Consider the following 19944-nt stretch of genomic DNA (forward strand, 5'->3'; position numbering starts at 1 on the left):
ATCCCTACAGGATGGAGGTCATGGACAACTCGTCAAACCCCATCGTCTGTCATATGTCAAGATTTATTTGACTTGAGTTCGATAGTGGAAAACTCTTTTTCCACTTTATATTACTGCCCTGGCCAAGGTCTTAGAACTCAGTCTAACAAATCACATAGGATCACTCCTCTTCTATCAAGGTCGATAGATTCCTTATAGGTGCATACCCTACTCCTACAGTGAACTTACTGCAGCCAATCTACACTGCATGGACCCATATGGCTAGAGACCATGTATGTGTGCAGTCAAACTACAATAACCTCACTGTGAGTAGCCGAAGCACCGCAGGTCAAAGGACCAGTCACACTACTGCAACATCAAGCAAGTCACTGACGAGTGGATAGACATCCAAGTGACTTCTTGTCTTGGTCACGCTCAGTACCCTTGTTCTCTAACAAGCACCTGCACTATCACTTCAGTGTCCCTACACTGTGGACTCAAGTCTCGTCCATCCAGAAGGAAAGTGATCTGTGCACTGATCGGATCGATCACCGTCCTCGTGATGATCCATTGATCAGGAGCATTTAGAAATTAATCACCAATGATACATGGCTCAAATTCTCAACTCTTGAGAATATGTATCATCATCTTATTAATTTTTTGGACGATTCATAGACACATAAATAATATGAATGAAAAAGATGCCTTTTATTTATTCAATAATAAACAGTCAAGTACAAAATTATGTCCCTAGAATCAACAATGTGTCAGCCAAATTGGCTTCTAGGGCATACATCTAACAGAAACATTAGTCAAACTAGTCATCTATAGATTCCTTACTCATATATCATTGTCCCATAAAGAATTTGTAAGGATTGGAGGAAAGGAAGAATTTTTTTAAAAAAAATGGAAAGAAGAGAAAGAAAATTTTCTGAACTGGGGCCGACCCTAGCCAGAATGGGGTCGACCCCATGTTGAGTCGACCCAAGAAAAATCTGGGGTCGACCCAACGGCGGGATCCTATTTTTAAAGAGGGACCTGTGAGCTATTTTAGGGCACTATTTCATCTTGTCCTTTTCCTAGAACCCTATTTCTCACTTTCCAATCCCTTCCAATCATCTCCAAACAGTGCTAGATTGCTTCTCTACGCCGTTAGATCAAGACCTAAGGAAAGATTTGGTGAAAATGGGATCCAAACAAGCCATTGCTAAGAGATCCGGAAGAGTCCCATGCCCAACCATTGTAGATAGACATGCTAGAGATTCATCTACAGTTCCCCCACAAGGTGAGACACGTGTTGAGCCTCCTCCACCTCCTTCCCCTTCAGTTCAACTTGCTAAATATGTGGGGAGACCGGTAACCACGGGGAGAAGGATTCACTCCAAATTTTTGGATCAAGAAGGGTCCCGGTTGGGGGATTGGATCCGAAGGCAAGGATGGGAGTATCTTTGCTCCCTAGATTTGGTGACCTACTCGGGCTTGGTTCGTGAGTTCTATGCCTTCCTAAAAGTTGGAATGGGAGGGCTTGTGTCTGAAGTCCGAGGTGTATGGGTTAGGGTTTCAGAAAGAAGTTTGAGTGAGTTGCTCCATCTCCCCTGCGAAGGTGCAACTCTAGAAAGCCTAGAAAACAAGTTGAGAGCTCTACAGTTGATCTTTAAGAACGATAATTTTGACTATTCTGAGAATGTGATAGCGAGCTCCCTATCAGCTGAGATGAGGTTGTTGCACAACTTCATAGGTCAAATTTTGTTTTCGAAAAGTGGAAGATTTGATCATATATCTGAGAGAGATTTGGTCATTATGGAACACGTTATTCAGGGCATTCCCCTGAACCTCCCAGCTATGATGATCAGGCAGATGAGAGAGGCTATATGCAAGTCGAGAGTCTCCCTGCCCTATGGTATGATACTCACCTTGGTCTTCAGATAGCATGACATATCAGTGGAGGGAGAGATCTCCAGGCATCTATTATTTACCGTCACTTACACTGCGCGGTCCCTAGTTCGCATGGGTTATGAGAAGATGAACGGGTAGTGGGTGCGTGGAGGAGTAGGGATACATGTACCAGAGGGTGATGCACCAGAGGTTGGAGACGCCATCCCTGAGGCTGAGGTACCTGAGGATCATCCTACGGCATCTTCAGAGGCTGGCGCATCGTCATCCGTACCCACGGGGTGCACAGAGGAGTTTTGGAGTAGGATGACTGAGCTTGTGTCAGCTCAGGTGAGGACTCTCTCTGACGGATTGACGGGCAGGATAGACATTATGACTGCTGAGATTAGCGATCTCAGAGAGCAGGTAGGAGCATTACGGAGAGAGAGAGAGGCTCATGGTCCATCTGTGCCCCGAGTAGCTGAGTCGGAGGTTTCGGCACAGAGTCATCCAGCTCTGCGAGGTCCACGTCAGACTCAGTTCCATCAGGCTCAACCTCCCCTCGCCACTTATACTAGGAGGATGAGGACTAGATCACAGCCCTTAGATACCTCCTAGGCTGATGGTAGCATTATGATTAGTGCCTACGATTTATCTAGCTCTCATATGTATTTTGCCTTGTTGATGTACTTTGCACTTTGATTGAAGAACATTATATTTTTGGCATTAGTGTACTACAATGTTCCATTTTGATCAATGAAACTTAACTGTTTATTATTTACTGCCTCTACTTATCTATTGCCATACACCTGTTTGATGATAACAAAAAGGAGGAGAAGTAAGGAAAGAAAGAAGTTGCAATAAGTTGACAAACAAGTTTGAAAATTATAATAGGAGATAATATACACTTAAGGAGGAGCGATATGTAACAATGAAGATGTTAAAGTCTAAACATTTAATCAAATTTCAGAATTTGGCACATACCTCTCATACCTCGATATATAACCTAAAACTCTTGCTTTATCCCAAATTTTTGAAGTTTCATCTTTAACCAAATATAAAAGAAAGGGGGAGAAAATCGAAAGTTCAAATTGGCAATATTTGGATGAAAAAGAGGGAGACTTCACTCTCAAATTTGAAAAGCTAAAATTCAAAAACTTGAGCTCTTCTAAAACTAATTTTAAGATAAGTATTAATTTGCTCATACTCAATATTTTGTAATCATCAAAAAGGGGGAGATTAAGGATGATAGTGGTATTTTGATGATTAACACAACCATTGAGGGAATATCTAATTAAATACTACAAGTTAACATGATACATCATTACTGAGTTCGTCACTCTCGGTACATTAGAAGAATGAGATCAAGATGTATTTCAATGATTAATAATGAGATAAAATTTGCGATAGAAAAGAGATAGTGAATTTTAAATTCTAATTCGGCAAAATTTCAAGTGAAAAGAACTCTTAAGGGGACAATAGTAATTTTCATTGTTAAGAGTATGTAGCGCTACTATGGCATACATTCAAAATTACTTGAAGTATATTTCATTGATTATATGGATGAATCTAACCTTAAGTTGTAGCAAAGTGTGGAATGAGTCGACCCCAAGATTGGTGGAGTCGACCCCGGCACATCATGGAACCATCAGGCACACTTCTGCAAAAATGGCACGGATGAACAGTAGTTGAGTCGACCCCAAGCTTACTTGAGTCGACCCCATCTTGAAGCCTCAAGAAAACAAGTCTCTGGAATTTACTGAGAGGGCCGACCCCAACCTTCCTTGGGTCGACTCCAGATTGAGTCGACCCCAGGAATGCTTGAGTCAACCCCAAGGCAGTGTCATTCAATGCTGTCTCTCTGGAAACTCTGAGAGGGTCGACCCCAATGGAATTTGAGTCGACCCCATTGTACCTTGAGTCGACCCCAAAAAGTGTTGAGTCGACCCTAGTGAAAAACGGCTGAAATATAAGATTCTGTGTTTCCTGAGAGGGCCGACCCCAATGTAGCAGGAGTCAACCCTAATGAAAATTGGGTCGACCCTAGTGAAAGTTGAGTCGACCCCAAGTCTGATGAACAGTGGTTTGAGTCGACCCCAGGAAAGTTTGGGTCGACTCCAGCACGGGCAGAAGCATAACGGCTAGTTCTGCAGAAGTATATTTTATCCTCCCAACAGTAAGTAACAGCTAGTTTTTGAAATCTAACCAATGGGGGGTGTCCAATGGATGAGGAAAACTATTTAAAGTGACACTATTCATCAGAGAAAATATCCTTTTGCAAAATATCAAAGCTCACACAAGAAAAACAAGAGCCCTAATTTTCTTCATCCAAGTGCTTCACTCAAAGAGTCAAAAGGAAGTGGTAGAGCAGATTCTAAGAAACATTAAGAGCTCCATCGACCCTTGAAGAGTGAAGCAATCTTGACAAAAAAGAAAGAAGTCTCATCAAGCGATAACTATATTTTAAACTCTTCTTTGTAGCTTATAATTGTTATATTTGCTCATCTAGGAGTTTCAACTTTCTTCTTCTTTTTAATCACCTTGTAAAGGTTTGTTGGTGAGCCCATAAAACCAACGGTGAAGGTTTGTTGGTGAGCCCATAAAACCAATGGTGTAGGTTTGTTGGTGAACCCGTAAAACCAATTGTGAAGGTTCGTTGGTGAGCCCGTAAAACCAACATAGATTTTTGGTGATTCCGGAAACCAAAGTGTAAAGATTTTTGGATTGTGAGCCGAAAAACAATCCAACTGTAATCCACAGGATTATAGTGAATTTCCAAGGGATCGCTTGGGAAGTGAATGTAGGTGCTTAAGAGAGCACCGAACTACTATACTTCTTGTGTGTTTGCATTGTGTATTGCTTTAACTTCACTCACTCATTAATTGACTCAATTAAGATAGTAAAAAAAATTTAGAGAAACCAATTCACCCCCCCTTGGCTTGTCACCTTGGGCAACACTGATGTAGACTTTCTATCATCAGGGTCAGTCATGAAGTCTGAATCAGTATATCCTTCTATCTTTACTCTGTGCCTCCCCCAAAGACCAAAAATATATCCTTATTCCTTCTCAAGTACTTAAGAATATTTTTCACAGCTATCCAGTGCTCCTCATCTGGATTTGACTGATATCTGCTCGTGACACTCACAGCATGTGCTTTGTCAGGTCGAGTACATAGCATGGGATACATGAGGCTCCCTATTGCCGATGCATAAGGGATCCTACTCATGCGCTGAATCTCTTCAGATGTTTTGGGGCACATCTTTTTGGAGAGATTTATCCCATGCCTTAGAGGTAACAATCCCCTCTTAGAGTTTTACATGCTGAACCTCTTCAGCACTTTCCTATATATATTTTCTGTGATAGGCCAAGCATTCTCTTAGATCTATCTCTATAGACCTTAATCCCCAAAATATAAGATGCTTTATCTAGATCTTTCATGGAGAACTTCTTAGACAACCATAACTTGACCGATGTGAGCATGGAAATATTATTTCCAATCAGGAGTATATTATCCACGTACAATACGAGGAATACTATAGCCCTCCCACTGAACTTTTTGTACAGACATGGTTCCTCTTCGTTCTTGATGAAATCAACGATTTGATCACATCATTGAAACGAGTGTTCCAGCTCCGAGATGCTTGCTTTAGTCTATAAATAGATCTTTACAGCTTGCAGACCTTGTGATCACCATCACTAGAAGTGAAACCCTGATGTTGTTCCATATAGATATCTTCCTCAAGATATCCATTAAAGAATGCAGTTTTCACATCCATCTGCCATATCTCATAATCATGATAAGCTGCAATGGCAACCAACGTTCGAATGGACTTCAGCATGGCTACCGGTGAAAAGGTATCCTTATAGTCAATACCTTCGTGCTGACTATAACCTTTTGCCACCAGCCTTGCCTTATAGGTCTCTACCTTGCTATCAGAACCTATTTTTTTTTGTAGATCCATTTACACCAAATAGGTACTATACCTTCAGAGGCTCAATTGCTCATTGCTCTTCAGAGACTTTCTTTTCGAGCTCAATTTTCTCCCACTGCCTCTATCAATGTTAAACTATTTTTTCAAAAAGATGGCATGTCGGCTCACAAATACTTTGTGATCTTCTGGGATGTAAAAATTGTATCCTAACAACTCTTTAGGATATCCAATAAAACGAGCACCAATTGTCCTAGACTCTAACTTATTCGCCTGTTGTCGCTTGACTTGAGTTGGACATCCCCAAATCTTGAGATAACTAAAACTTGGTTTCTTACCATGCCATATCTCATACGGTGTGATAGGAACGAACTAAGAGGAAACTCTATTCAATATGTAGATAGTTGTAAGTAGGGCATCTCCCCACAAGAATAAGGGTAAGTCAGTGAAACTCATCATGGATCTAACCATATCCAATAGGGTCTGATTCCTCCTTTCTGACATTCCGTTGAGTTGAAGTGTTCCAGGAGGTGTCCATTGTGAAACTATATCATTTTGTTTGAGATAATCGCGAAACTCTCCACTAAGGTATTCTCCTCCTCGATCTGATCGAAGAACCTTAATGAGTTTTTCTATCTGTCTTTCTACTTCAAATCTGAATTCTTTGAACCTTTCAAATGCTTCAGATTTATGTCTCATAAGATAGACATAACCATACCATGAAAAATCATCAGTAAAAGTAATAAAGTAGAAAAATTGACCCCTAGCCTGCACATCGAATGGGCCACACACATCAGTATGTACTAGGACAAGTATTTTAGTGGACCTCTCCCCGTGTCCTACAAAGGATAATTTGGCCATTTTTCCTTGAAGGCAGTTTTTATAAATCGGATATGACTCAGAAGTCAACGAACTCAAAAGCCCATGTCTCTTTAATTTGTTAATTCTGTCTTCTCCTATATGACCAAGTCTGAGGTACCATAAATATTTTTGGTTTATCTCATCTCTAGATCTTTTAGATTCTATGGTACTCACTGTATGCTCAGATACGTTCACAGATACATCCATAGTAAGTGATAGAGACCATCAATCATAAAACCACGTCCAAACAGTTTATTTCGCAAATAAATGAAAACGTAGTCTTTATTGAAATTAAATTCATAATGTTCCCGTGCTAGACAAGAAACAGAAATCAGACTTCTGCTAGCACTAGGTACAAAGTAACAATCTCTAAGTATCAAACTAAATCCTGACGGTAAATGCAAAGAAAATGTGCCCACAGCAACAGCAGCAACTCTTGCTCCATTGCCAACCCGTAGGGTTACCGCACCTTCCGTAAGCCTTCTACTTTTCTTTAGACCATACATGATAGTGTATAAGTGAACACTAGAACCAGAGTCTATAACCCAACTGAAAATAAAAGAAACTGTTAGATTAGTTTCAATAATGAGAATATTAGACATACCTTCAGAAGGCATGTCATCCTTCTTGCTCTTTATGTTTTCCATATAGATAGGACAATTTCTTTTCCAATAGCCGTCTTCATTGCAATGGAAATATTTTCCTTTGGGTTCAGCCTTCTTCTTAGGAACTTCCTTCTTCAGCTTTTTCTCGATGTTCTGCTTCTTCGCAGGCTTCTTCTTCTTCCCGGTAGACTTTCTCTTGGAAGTAGAAGATAGCTCAGCAGCGAGAACTATGCCCCTTGAACCTTTCAAGGCTTCCTCAATTGTCACCAACATATTCAACAATTCAAGCTTGGTGCATTCCATTTTATTCATATGGTAGTTTACAATAAACTACCCATTTGAAGATGGCAACGATTGTAGGATCAAATCCGTTTGCAAATCCTTGTGCATGGTCATGCCAAGCTTCTCAAGCTTCTCAAGATCCTTGATCATGGTCAAACCATGTTCATGGACAGACTGCCTATCGTGCATCCTGGCTTTGAAGAGCCGCTTGGACACTTCAAACCTCGCTGCGTGACTCTGTTCACCATACAACTCTTATAGGTGATCAAGTATGTCCTTAGCAGTCTTCATGCTCTCATGCTGGCATTGCAATTTGCTGGACATGGATGCCAAAATATAGCACCTAATCTTATTATCGTCATCAACCATTTTGCATACGTCTCACGCTGCTCATTGGTTGCACGGGCTGGTAACATCGGGAGTTCATGGTCAAGGATATAAGCTATCTTTTCGTAACTCAAGACAATCTTCAAGTTGCGGAGCCAATCTTTATAGTTTGGTCCGATCAACCTATTGTTATTTAGAATTCAAACTATCGAGTTGCAAGCCATTGATATCTGCAGAGAGTAAAGATTCAAATTAGAAATTTGTATTTGATATTAATTTATTTTAGAAACTTTAAAAACAAAATTGGATCAAATCCTTCCACTATTTCTCGGATCTCTCACTCCCCTGGTAAAGATACGAAAATCTGCAACTTAGGGCTTCAAGTGGGGTGCTGCGGTCCCACCAATCTACATGTCACCTCACCTAACAGTTATTGGAGATACATAGACGATGAGTGTACAACTCTTGTACAATGCTTCGTAAGCATATTGAGCTAACCTGGTCTCCAAGTCATAAGGACCTCACCTAACAGTTATTGGATCCATTCCTTTGTTAAGTTAGACCCACCGTATATCCTGCGAAAATAAAGCTGTGATTGGATCCTCACCTAACAATTATTGGAGCCCAACCGCATCTTTACCCCATAACATCTCATGTTAATAGAGAGGTCCAATACCCCGATGCAACTAGCCCACTATATCCAGTCGAGACTAACCAACATCGGAAAAATCTTAGCAACTCTACTATGGTGGAAGACCAATCGACTTAATATTGGGTAATTAGATCTTAGTGATTCCAATTTTGAGCTTTCTATAGGAGGTAATCGATCAATTGGCCAGGTAAGCAGGTGGGAGGCTTCCCTTACTCAGAGAGTAAGATCCTAATTAAGTAACCACCTTTGAGCTTTCCTAGACACCAATTAGATCAATTAATCAAATATGGCTAGCTCAATGTATCGTTCACTCTCGATTGATTTATAAAGATTTTAGGTCTCTTGGGATGTACATCTAATGTAACCATCTATCCCATACCATATGTCATTCGATTTACATCTTATGTAAATGTCACATTGGTTCAAGTTTACATCTTATGCAATTATGAAACCCTTTCATATATTACGTGATTACATCTTATGTAAATGACATAATTGTTTCAGTTTACATCTTATGTAAATGTCCTATTGTTTAAGGGTTTTATTTACATCTCATGCAAATAAATTTTGTTTATCTAATACATACATCTCATGCATGCATTGTTTTAAATATAACCTTAAACAAGTATGAACATTATGATTACCACATGCATCTCATGTATACATTTTCAGATCTGTAACTTTAAACCTATTATGCTATTTTTTGGATTTCAGATCATGCATTACTTGATTTCAAATATTGTAATCTAATTGCAATTCTAAAATAATTTGCAAAATCAAGCAAATAAAAATCTGCATGCTGAAAATTCAGCAACCTGAAATTTCAGCACGCAGAAAATCCAGCAAGCATAATTTCTTTAAAAATCAAATTTAAAACGTGGTAATCAATTCTTAAGTCCTAATCATGCTTTCTAGAACCATGGCTCTGATACCACTGCTGAGTTACGCCCCGTTCGATGCGACGTTCGCAGCGAAATTCGAACGGAACGTCATTCATCGTATGAACGCACCTCGGATCGTAGAATTCAAAAAGTTTTCTAGATTCAAATTCAGAAGATCTTTGAACTCATTAGGGAGGGAAGATTAGGATCTGAGGAGGGTTGATTACGATTCATAAAATTGAAACAAAAATCAGAAGATATAAATTTGAAGATCTCATCTTCAAAAATTCTGCAGGTATAGAACACCACAGTCTGATGATCTTTCTAGGTTCCTGGTTAAGCCGCACACGTGTCCGGCCTCTACAGGTATCCACACGAGGATCTAATCATCTGAAATAAGGTCTTACCGGAGTGTTAGCTCCTTGCAAAAACCTATCATGACTATCAAAAGAGATGGAAAAAATTCTGCAACATACCTTTTTGAAGAAGAATGCTTTCTTCTTCAACCTTGCTCGTAATGGAGGAAGATGAGGGATGAAGCTTTAAGCGTGGATCTTCCTTGCCTTGCTCCCATGGATGAAGAGGAAGACGAGGTCCCCTTGCTACTGTGGAGAAGGAAGGAAGAAGAGAAGGAGAGAGGAGGCGTGGGGGTCTAGGATAGTTAATTCAATGCACATGCCTCCTCTTTTATAGATTGGGTTTAGGGCTTCTCCTAATCTTATTAGGAGTATGGAACTATTACCCACCCTTGGATTAATGCCAAGTGTTTTATCCTTGTGCTCATAGATGCATGACATGTGTCCACTTAATCAATTGATTAATTTTCTAATCACATTAGGACTCCTAATCTTATTAAGAGAATTAATTGATTTGGGAGCATGCATCCTACGATGCCATGTGGACTTTAAAGTCCGCATAGTGTGAACATGACTTAAGTCATACTCATCCTACGATGACATGCGGTCTTTAAAATCCATACAAACCTTGGTTTAATCAAATTGACCTAATCATGAACCTAAATCAATTTGGGTCGAACCCAATTTGATTTGGCCCATTAATTCAGTCCAATTGCAATCCAATTGCAATTAATTAGACTTAATTCTTCTTCCATTAACTCACTAACACTTAGTGGGTTAATTCAATCACCAATCATATCGATAATTGACTTCAATTGAGATTCTAAATCACAATTATGATAGTCTGACTAATAAATTCTCTATGTGTGTGATCCCGTAGGTTCTATTATGACAGGTAGTGAGACATATTGAGATCTCCATCTTAATATTACTAAAACTCCTTTCAGTGGACTGAAACGATTTCAGTTCTACTCTCAGGGTTCACTGATCACCAAGTGAATGCCTTCGAGTCTCACAATCCACTAGTGACACCTAGCAGTATATGGTGGCAACCCAACAGAATAGAATATATGAACCTCTAGGTGCAGTTAGCATATAATACAGTTCCTCTATCATGGATTCCGACGTGACGGAGGTTATGGATATCTCGTCAAACTCCATCGTCCGTCATATGTTAAATTTATACGACTTTCAGTTCGATATATGAAAAACTCTTTATCCAAAATACCTGGTCAAGAATTTATCGAACTCAGTCTCATAAATCACATAGGATCACTCCTAATCTATCAAGATCGATAGATCTCATCTAAATGCAACCCTATTCCAAAATGAACCTACTGTAGCCAATCTGCACTACAAGGATCCGAATGGCTAGGGCCCAAGTTCACATGCTCGTGAAACTATAGCAACCTCACAGTGAATAGCTGAGGCATCGCAGGTCAAAGGACCAGTCATACAACTGCGGCATAAGTAGTCACTAACGAGTGGATAGGTATCCATGTGACTATTATCTTTAGTCACGCTCAATACCTTATTCTCTAACAAGTACTCGCATAATCACTCCAGTATCTCTACACCGTGGACTCGAGGCTCGTCTATCTGACTAAGTGATCTGTACACTAATCTCAACGGATCGATCACCGTTCCTCGTGATGGATCCATCGATCAGGAGCATTTAGAAATTAATCCCTAATGCCTCAAATTCTCAACTCCTTGAAAATATGTGTCATCATCTATTAATTTCTTGGATGATTCATGGACACATACAAACATGAATTAAAAATAAATTGCCCAATCTTATTTATTAATAAGAGTCAAATTACAAATTTATGCCCGAGATTATAAATATGCGTCAACCACATTGGCTTTTAGGGCATACTTCTAACACCAGTGGCACCCCCGGCCGCGCCTGCAGCCGTGCCCTCAGTCGTGCCCAGCGTCGGCAGCCCATGGCTGCGTCGGCATCCCGCGACCTGCGCCCGCGGCCGACGGTCGGCACCCGTGGTTGCGGCTACAGCTGTAGATCAACCTTCGGTAAGTATTTTTTTTCTTCTTCCTTTTCTTTCTTCCCGTTTTGATTTAATAGAATAAATTATGAGGAGGAAGGGCTTTACCTGCTCTGAAATGAGGGGAAAAAATGAGGTTATTGTTTAAAATAAAAGGTAAAAGGATTGGAGACAAGAAAATCAATAAGACACAGAAATTGTAGGAAATTAGTTCTTCAGGAACTAATAGTACTTCTCATTTCTTTCTTTTTTCACTTATGTACATTTCATCCTCCTTAAGATACCCTGTAATAGGCCAAGGATTATAATGAGGAGGTATGATAGTCATAATGATAAAACACCCAAAAGACAAGAGATGGTGAAAAGGTGGATGAATATAGACATCTCCAAGGGATAAGGGGCACATCTAGGAGTTACAAAAGGTAAAAAACCTAAGAGGTGGAAAAACTCGAGAGGTGAAAGTTAAGTGGTCATCCACCCAATGGTGGATTCATAACACTCCTTCTTGGATGACCACACACAAAGAACATGCCTCATTAAAACCTTGGCAGAAAAAACCCAGTGGGAAAAAACCAATGGCGAAGGAAAAAAAGTTCAGTATTCTTGTGTACCATGAAGTGCTTTACGATTGCCTCATTAAAACCTTGCAAAGATAAACCCAGTGGGACAAAACCTTAACAGAGGAAAAAGAGTACAATCGACACAAAACTTTAAGTCCTTGACTCTCCCTGAAAAGTACATGATCAAAGGTCTTTGAGGATCCTAGTGTTATTTTGATGTTTTCAAAGCTATTAAGGTCATATGGAAGTATTAATTTCACTAACTCAATTGATCAAGTACATAAATACTTAAGAAAGGAAGAAACGATAGATTCTCGATACATTCTTAATACATTCTACATTCTCAATACATTCTTGATACACTCTTGATATACGATTAAAACAACTCTCAAGGACTCATCTAAGGACAATTTTATTAGAAGAACTGGAGAAAAAAATCTAAATTTCAGTTTGACAAAGTTAAGAGTCAAGTTTCCTTGCTAAAGGGCAATTCTATCTTTTTCATAGTCAAAGAGATGAAAATTTTGTGTGCCAAGCATCCTAAATTACTTGAAATGTCTTTTATTGGCTTGATGTGCAAAACTAATCTTGAGATGCAGAAAATCAGGATTAGAATCGATTTCAGAAAGTTTGTAGTAGAACCTGATACATTTTAGCAAGCTTTGGCACACCTTGGCATGCTTTGGCATACTTGGCACAGACCTAGAGTCAACCCCAGAAAGATTGGAGCCGACTCTGGCACATTGGCACATCTTGGCACAAGGTTCGGAACGACCCCAGATAATAGCACTGTAGCTCGAGTCGACCCCAACAAGTTTTACAAGAAAAATGCTCTCTAGATTCCCTAACAGAGTCGACCTCAGCCAAGCTCGAGTCATCTCCACTGTAGCTCGAGCCGACCCCAAAAAAGTTTTGAGTCGACCCCAACTTGAATCATCAGAAAAATGCTCTATGGATTTTCTGTCAGAGTCGACCCCAGCCAAGCTTAAGTCGACCCTACTGAAGCTCGAGTCAACCCCAGGAATATTCGAATCGACCCCAGTTTGGAACAACAAAAACTGCTTCTGAAATTTTCTGTCAGAGTCGACCCCAGCTACTGGCACTGTAGCTCGAGTCAACCCCAGCATAATCCGAATCGACCCGAGCACGACTGACAGCATAACGGCTAGTTCTACAGATGTACCTTTTGGTGCCCCAACGGCCATAAAAAGCTAGTTTCTCCAATCCAACGACTAGAAACTGATTTTTGGGGATTGGTAAAATATTTAAGAACCACTATTCATCAGAAAAAATATTTTTTGCAAAATTATAGTAAACATTCAAGAGAAAAGAAAATTCTAGAGTTCTTCATTCATTGCTTCATTCCAAAATCTAAAAGAAGATGGTTGAGCAGAAATCAAGTGACTTCAAGAGCTCTACCAACCTCTTGAGGAGTGAAACAATCTCAGCAAAGAAGAGAATAGCATCTACAAAGTGATAATTATTTTTTTATCTCTTCTTTAAGTGCATATTTGTATTATTTGCTCATTTAGGAGCTTTATAACTTGATTCTCTTATTTCTTTATAAGGTTTATTGGTGAGCTCGTAAAACCAATGGTATAGGTTTGTTGGTGAGCCTGTAAAAGCAACGGTTAGGTTTAATTGGTGATCCTGTAAAACCAATTGTAGGATTTTTGGATTGTGAGTCCGGTAAAACAATCCAGCTGTAATCCGAGAGTTTATAGTGAATTTCCAAGAGGATGCTTGGGAAGTGGACGTAGATGTCTTGGGGTGCACCGTACCACTATACATGCTTACCTTTGTATTGAGTTCATTTTGTGCCTCTTGCGTTATTCCTTTTATTATATTGTATAATTGCTCTAGCTTGATTTCTAAAAGTTATTTAACTGTGCTTAACTAGAGCTTAACTAAGTTTGCTTCCACTGCACTTATACAATTCACTTAGGCCAAGCTACATTCATTCAAAAATTGATTTAAGGTCTTAAAATTTAGAAAACCCAATTCACCCCCCCCCCCCCCCCCCCCCCGCGCGCTCTTGGGTTATCACCTTGGGCAATAAATGGTATCAGAGCAGGTGCTCTAGTATTAATTGTTGATCTCACGATCAAGAGCCAAAGATCATGACAACTCAAATTGGTAGCTCTCTATCCGAGGGAGAGTCAACAAACAAACCACCGCTATTCAATGGCATAAATTATACCTACTAGAAAGTACGAATGAGAATATTTATACAAGTACTAGACTATGATATATGGAGAATCATTGTCAAAGGACCACACATACCCACCATTAGTATATATGGCATGGTCATCCCTAAGTCAGAAAAGGATTGGGATGACTATGATAAAAGGATGGCTCAACTTAATGCTGAAGCCATGAATGTTCTTTATTGCTCACTTGATGTAAATGAATTTAATAAAATTTCAACATGTAATTCTGCTAAGAAAATTTAGGACAGATTAGAGGTTACTCATAAAGGCACAAATCAAGTTAAGAAATCAAAAATAAATATTCTTGTACACAAGTATGAATTATTTAAAATGAAATCTTCTGAAAATATAACTAAAATGTTTACAAGATTTACTAACATAATAAATGACCTGAAGAGCTTAGGTAAATCTTATTCTAACTCGGAATTGGTGCACAAAATTCTCAGATCTCTACCTCGTATGTGGGAGGCCAAGGTAACTGTAATTCAAGAGGCTAAGGATCTCAATACATTTCAATTAGAAGAGCTTCTAGGATCACTTATGACTCAAGAGTTGACTATGAAGCAAAATTCTGAAGAAGAGGTCAAGAAAAGGAAGACCATTGCTCTGAAGTCTACAATCCCTAAAGAAGATAGTGAATCAAATGATTCGGATGAGGAAGAGGAATACGATGAAGAGAAAGTGGCAATGCTTGCAAAGAAGTTCAGAAAGTTTATAAGGAGGAAGAAAGAGTTCCACAAAAAGAAGCCCTTCTTCAAAGGCAGCTCTAGCAAAGAAAAGTAAAAGGATAAGAAAAAAGAAAGAGATGTGCCCATCTGTTATGAATACAATAAGCCTAGGTACTTCAAAATAGATTATCCACAATTAAAATGGATGGCGAAGAAACTCAAGAAGAAATTTCTCATGGCTGAGTGGAGTGAAAGTGATGGATCAAGCTTAGATGAGGAAGATCAGCCAAATACAGCTCAAATTTGCTTCATGGCAAATGATGATCAAGTAGATGCTGAACTTGAATGTAATTTTATTGTTGATGAATTGCATGATGCTTTTCTAGACCTTATGGAAGAACACAAAAAACTTATTCTAAAAATAAAATCTTAAAGAATGAAAATCAGACCCATATGGAAGATAAATTAAAACTATCTAATCATTATGAAACACTAAGTAAGAAGTTAACTAATGAAACTGAAAACTTAATTAAAGAGAACATTGAGCTAAAAAGGAATGTTAAAAAATATAAATCTTTAGTAGATAGATTCACGCTCAGCTCAACTAAGTTAAATATGATTCTAGATAGTCAAAGAGCCGTTTATGACAAAGCACGATTAGGGTATTAAACAAATAGAAAACAAAAATACTTAAAGAACTTGTTTGTAAAATCCAAGAATGAAAACATAACTTGTTATTGCTGTAACAAAGTAGGACATAAAGCTTATGAATGTGATTTCAGAAAATTTAACAATAACAAGTCAAATGAAAAAGACAAACAGAAATTCAAGAAAACCTGGATCCCAAAAGGAACCTTAAAGACTAACCCTAAAGGACCCAACTTAGCTTAGGTACCTAAAATGGATCCTTGATTATGCTTGCAGGTGTGTCTTACAACCAATGAGAAGAATCAGCTATGGTATCTAAATAGCAGCTGTTCAAGACACATGATAGGTGACATAAATCAATTCATTACCATGGAATCAAAAGATGGTAGAGTGGTAACCTTTGGTGACGATGGCAAAGGTCACATTATTGGAAAGGATAAAATCCGTATCACTCCATTCACTTTTATAGATAATGTCTTATTAGTTAATAGCCTAAAACATAACATGCTTAGCATTAGCCAATTTTGTGATAAAAGCTTTAAAGTCTCTTTTGAATCTTTGGTATGCATAATCATTAGTCCTAAAGACAATAGTATTATACTCATAGGATATAGGTGAAAGTGAATCCCGGTTTTTGCATGCATGTATATATATATATATATATATATATTTTTTTAAAATGCAGCGGAAGGATAGAATTAAACTATTTGTTGCCCAAGGAGATAACCCAAGAGGAGGGGATGAATTGGGTTTTAATTAAATATTGATCAATTAAAATATGATAAGTAATTAACTAAAGGTATTACAAGCGAATTAGTTAGATTACTAGATGCAGTGAGTGAAGAGAGTGAAAGAGACACGATGCAATACAAACACAAAAGATTTATAGTAGTTCGGAGCCAACTCTTGCTCCTACGTCCACTCCCCAAGCCAAACTTGGGAGTTCACTATAATTCCTAGGATTACAGCTGGTTGTTTTACAAGCTCACAACCCAACTTGTTGTTTTCACGAGGTCACAACAAACTCGGTCGGTTTTGACAGGCTCACCGACTAGAACCACCCAATTGTTTTTCCAAGTTCACAATCAAACCTAGTTGGTTTTTTCCGGTTCACCAACCACAATCTTACACTATTGGTTTTATCTTTGGCTCACCAACAAACCTTACAACCCTTGATTCAATTCCCTGATTAAATCAAGTAAGAAAAATAAAGTCTAAGAATTCACAAAGAAAGCTTCTAAAAAGCAAGTGTGTGAACAATATAAGCTAAGTAGAGTTAGAAGTCCTCAAATAGATTTTAAAGGAGAAAGAGGGGGATTCTTGATTTCTGAATCTCCTCTTGAAAGCACTGAAGGTTTGAGGACAATAGTAGAGCCTTGAATGCGAAGGAAGCATTTTTCGGTTTGAGTTAAATGTGCTTCTTTCTTCTTTTGCTCGGATTAACTCTCTTAAAGCTCTTGGTGGTTGAAAATGCTTTAATGCTCAAGTGGAATAGCTCTCTTATCTTCTACTACTATTCACTCTAGCTATTTAAGTGGTTCCTTTCGAAAACTAGACGTTAGAAAGAGATTTGGAGCCGTTCTGTCCCGTCTGCACATCTTGACAATATATCCGTTGGGATCGGAGTCGACTCGTGCGATCTGAAGTTGACTCGGCTGTTACTGGAGTCGGCTCGCACTTTACTGGAGACGACTCACCCACTCTTCAGAATTTGAATTAAAGTGCTTGTTTCATCCTGGAGTCGACTCGGACCAAACTAGAGTCGACTTCGCCAACAGCTGGAGACGACTCGGGCACTTAGGGGTCGGCTCGTTCTTAGGGTTCCAGAAATCCAACTTTCTATTTTTCTTCCTCGAGTCAACTCAGATTTTCCTGGAGTCGACTCGATTGTCTTGAGAGGCGACTCGAGATCTTCGGAAGATGTCTCATTCTCAGAGGCCAGAAAAATGATTCTCTGTCTTTTGAACTGATCTGCCTCAGAGTCGACTCGGCCTTGTTGGAGTCGACTCGATTGCCTTGGGGGTCGACTCTGGAGCACTTGGAGTCGACTCGTTCACAGAATCTCCGAGATTTGTTCTCTGCCTTTCAGACCGCTTTCCTCTGGGAGTCGACTCGGACAAACTGGGAGTCGACTCGCCAAGCGTCGGAGTCGACTCGCAATCTTCTGAAGTCGACTCGGTAACAGGGTCTAAAATCCATCGTTCTGTCTTTCTGTCTGTTACCCTTTGGAGTCGACTCGGGACCATCTGGAGTCGACTCGGCAAGCATCGGAGTCGACTCTCAACCTTTTGGAGTCGACTCGTTAGCAGGATCTAAAATTCATCATTCTGTCTTTCTGTCTGTTACCCTTTGGAGTCGACTCGGTACCATCTGGAGTTGACTCTTAACCTTTTGGAGTCGACTCATTAACAGGATCTAAAATCCATCGTTTTGTCTTTCTATCTATTACCCTTTGGAGTCGACTCGGGACCATCCGGAGTCAACTCGAGATTGTGCCAGAAATGTTAAACCAGCCGGAGTCGACTCGCAAAGTTTCGGAGTCGACTCGTGATGCAGACTTTGGTTCAAATTGAGTCCAACACTTAGCCAAATTACTTTGAACTAAAGCTTGAGGCACTTAACCAGAAATTCATACATATTTGCTTGAAACACTAGATTGAATTCATTAGTACAACATAAAATATACTCAAATGCTTTGAGCTCATCAAAATCAATTAGGAGTTTACTCAATCACTCCACAATCTCCCCCTTTTTGATGATGACAAAATATTGAGTATTTGTAAAGTGAATTGCTCATTCAAGAAGTAATTTATGGTAAAATTTCAAGAAATGAATTCAAATATTTAGTCATTTAGTGTATCCAAAGATTAAAAGGTATTAAGCAGTAAACTTTGAAATTAAAGCTCCCCCTTTCATTTGGAATTATATAAGCCTTCAAATCATGCAGTTAATTGTTTGGCTTATAGGTTTTTAATGAATTTGCTTTCTTAGAATTTCAGATTCTTTTCCTCAACACGTGCATTCAATTTTTTTTGAACTTTGTTCAAGTTTTCTAAATTTTCCTTTAATGTTTTAAACTTGAGCTGAAGTTCTTAATTATAGAAGGAAAAATCTAACGATTTGTTCTTGAATATGATTCAACTAATCTCCGAATATTCCTTAAATAGATTCTGGAGATTACTCCTTGAGAAGCTCCAACAGAGAGATAATGAGCCTCGAGGTATCGAATCAACTTAGAACAAATCACATTTTCTTAAGGGTTTTCTTGTTTAGTGATTTCCTTTATTTACAATTTATCATATGTTCCCCCCTTTTTTGTCATCATAGCAAAAAGGTAGAATATCAATGAATCAATGTAGACAATACTCATAACTCAAAACACAATAATCATAACACGGAAGGCACAATGTACACAAGTTTTTAGAAAAAGACTTCAATTCATTGTAAGTATTACACAATTTGGGTACAATGATTGAAAGTCCAAAAGAACTTTAAATGATAATAAAAACAAAATACATGTCTAAGGACATCTAGTATAGGAAGAAGAAACTTCTAGAGTTCTTCGTTGACACTGCAAGACCAAGCTAACTGCTTCAGAGAGATTCCCCAGTTGCGCAATCACTTCTGAAGTAGCCCTAGCTTGAGTCTGGGTCAGTTGGGTTATGCTTTCATTGATTGTATCAAGTTTATCGATCACTACATTTGCAAGCCTCTCTGCTCCTTGATTTAACCTTAGCAGCTCAACTCTTACAGAATCTTGCATTTGCTTTGTGTCTTCCTTGATAGCTGTGAGGCTCAAATACTGACCCTGAACTAGACTCCTCAAACTGGATAGCTCCTCCTTGAGTTCGGCTACCATGACAGACACGGCTACTGTGGAGGGAGTCAACTCGGTGGAGGGTGTACTGGAGGTACCTCTGAGTTCCCTCACTATGTCATCCCTCAACTCTCGGAGCTGCTTAGGACTAATCCTGATCTCTAGTGGCTGCTGAGGTGGTGGCACTGTGGAAGGTCCAGCAGAGGTCGAGGGCTCGGCAGTGAATGAGGGACCAGCTGTGGATGGGAAGGTGGAAGGATCTATGGAGTGGTCCTGATCATGGTCAGAGG

At 39.2% G+C, this 19944-nt stretch overlaps 1 pseudogene; it reads left to right on the top strand.

Annotated features, from left to right (window-relative positions):
* The first annotated feature begins 15394 nt into the window (after positions 1–15394).
* LOC149767907 (uncharacterized) overlaps positions 15395–19944 on the top strand; it is a 94038-nt pseudogene continuing 89488 nt past the window's right edge.

This window comes from Phoenix dactylifera, chromosome 3 (assembly GCF_051530095.1).
Source record: "Phoenix dactylifera cultivar Ajwa chromosome 3, Ajwa_hap1_PhDact_Kaust_v1.1, whole genome shotgun sequence".
In the NCBI taxonomy this organism is placed as follows: domain Eukaryota; kingdom Viridiplantae; phylum Streptophyta; class Magnoliopsida; order Arecales; family Arecaceae; genus Phoenix; species Phoenix dactylifera.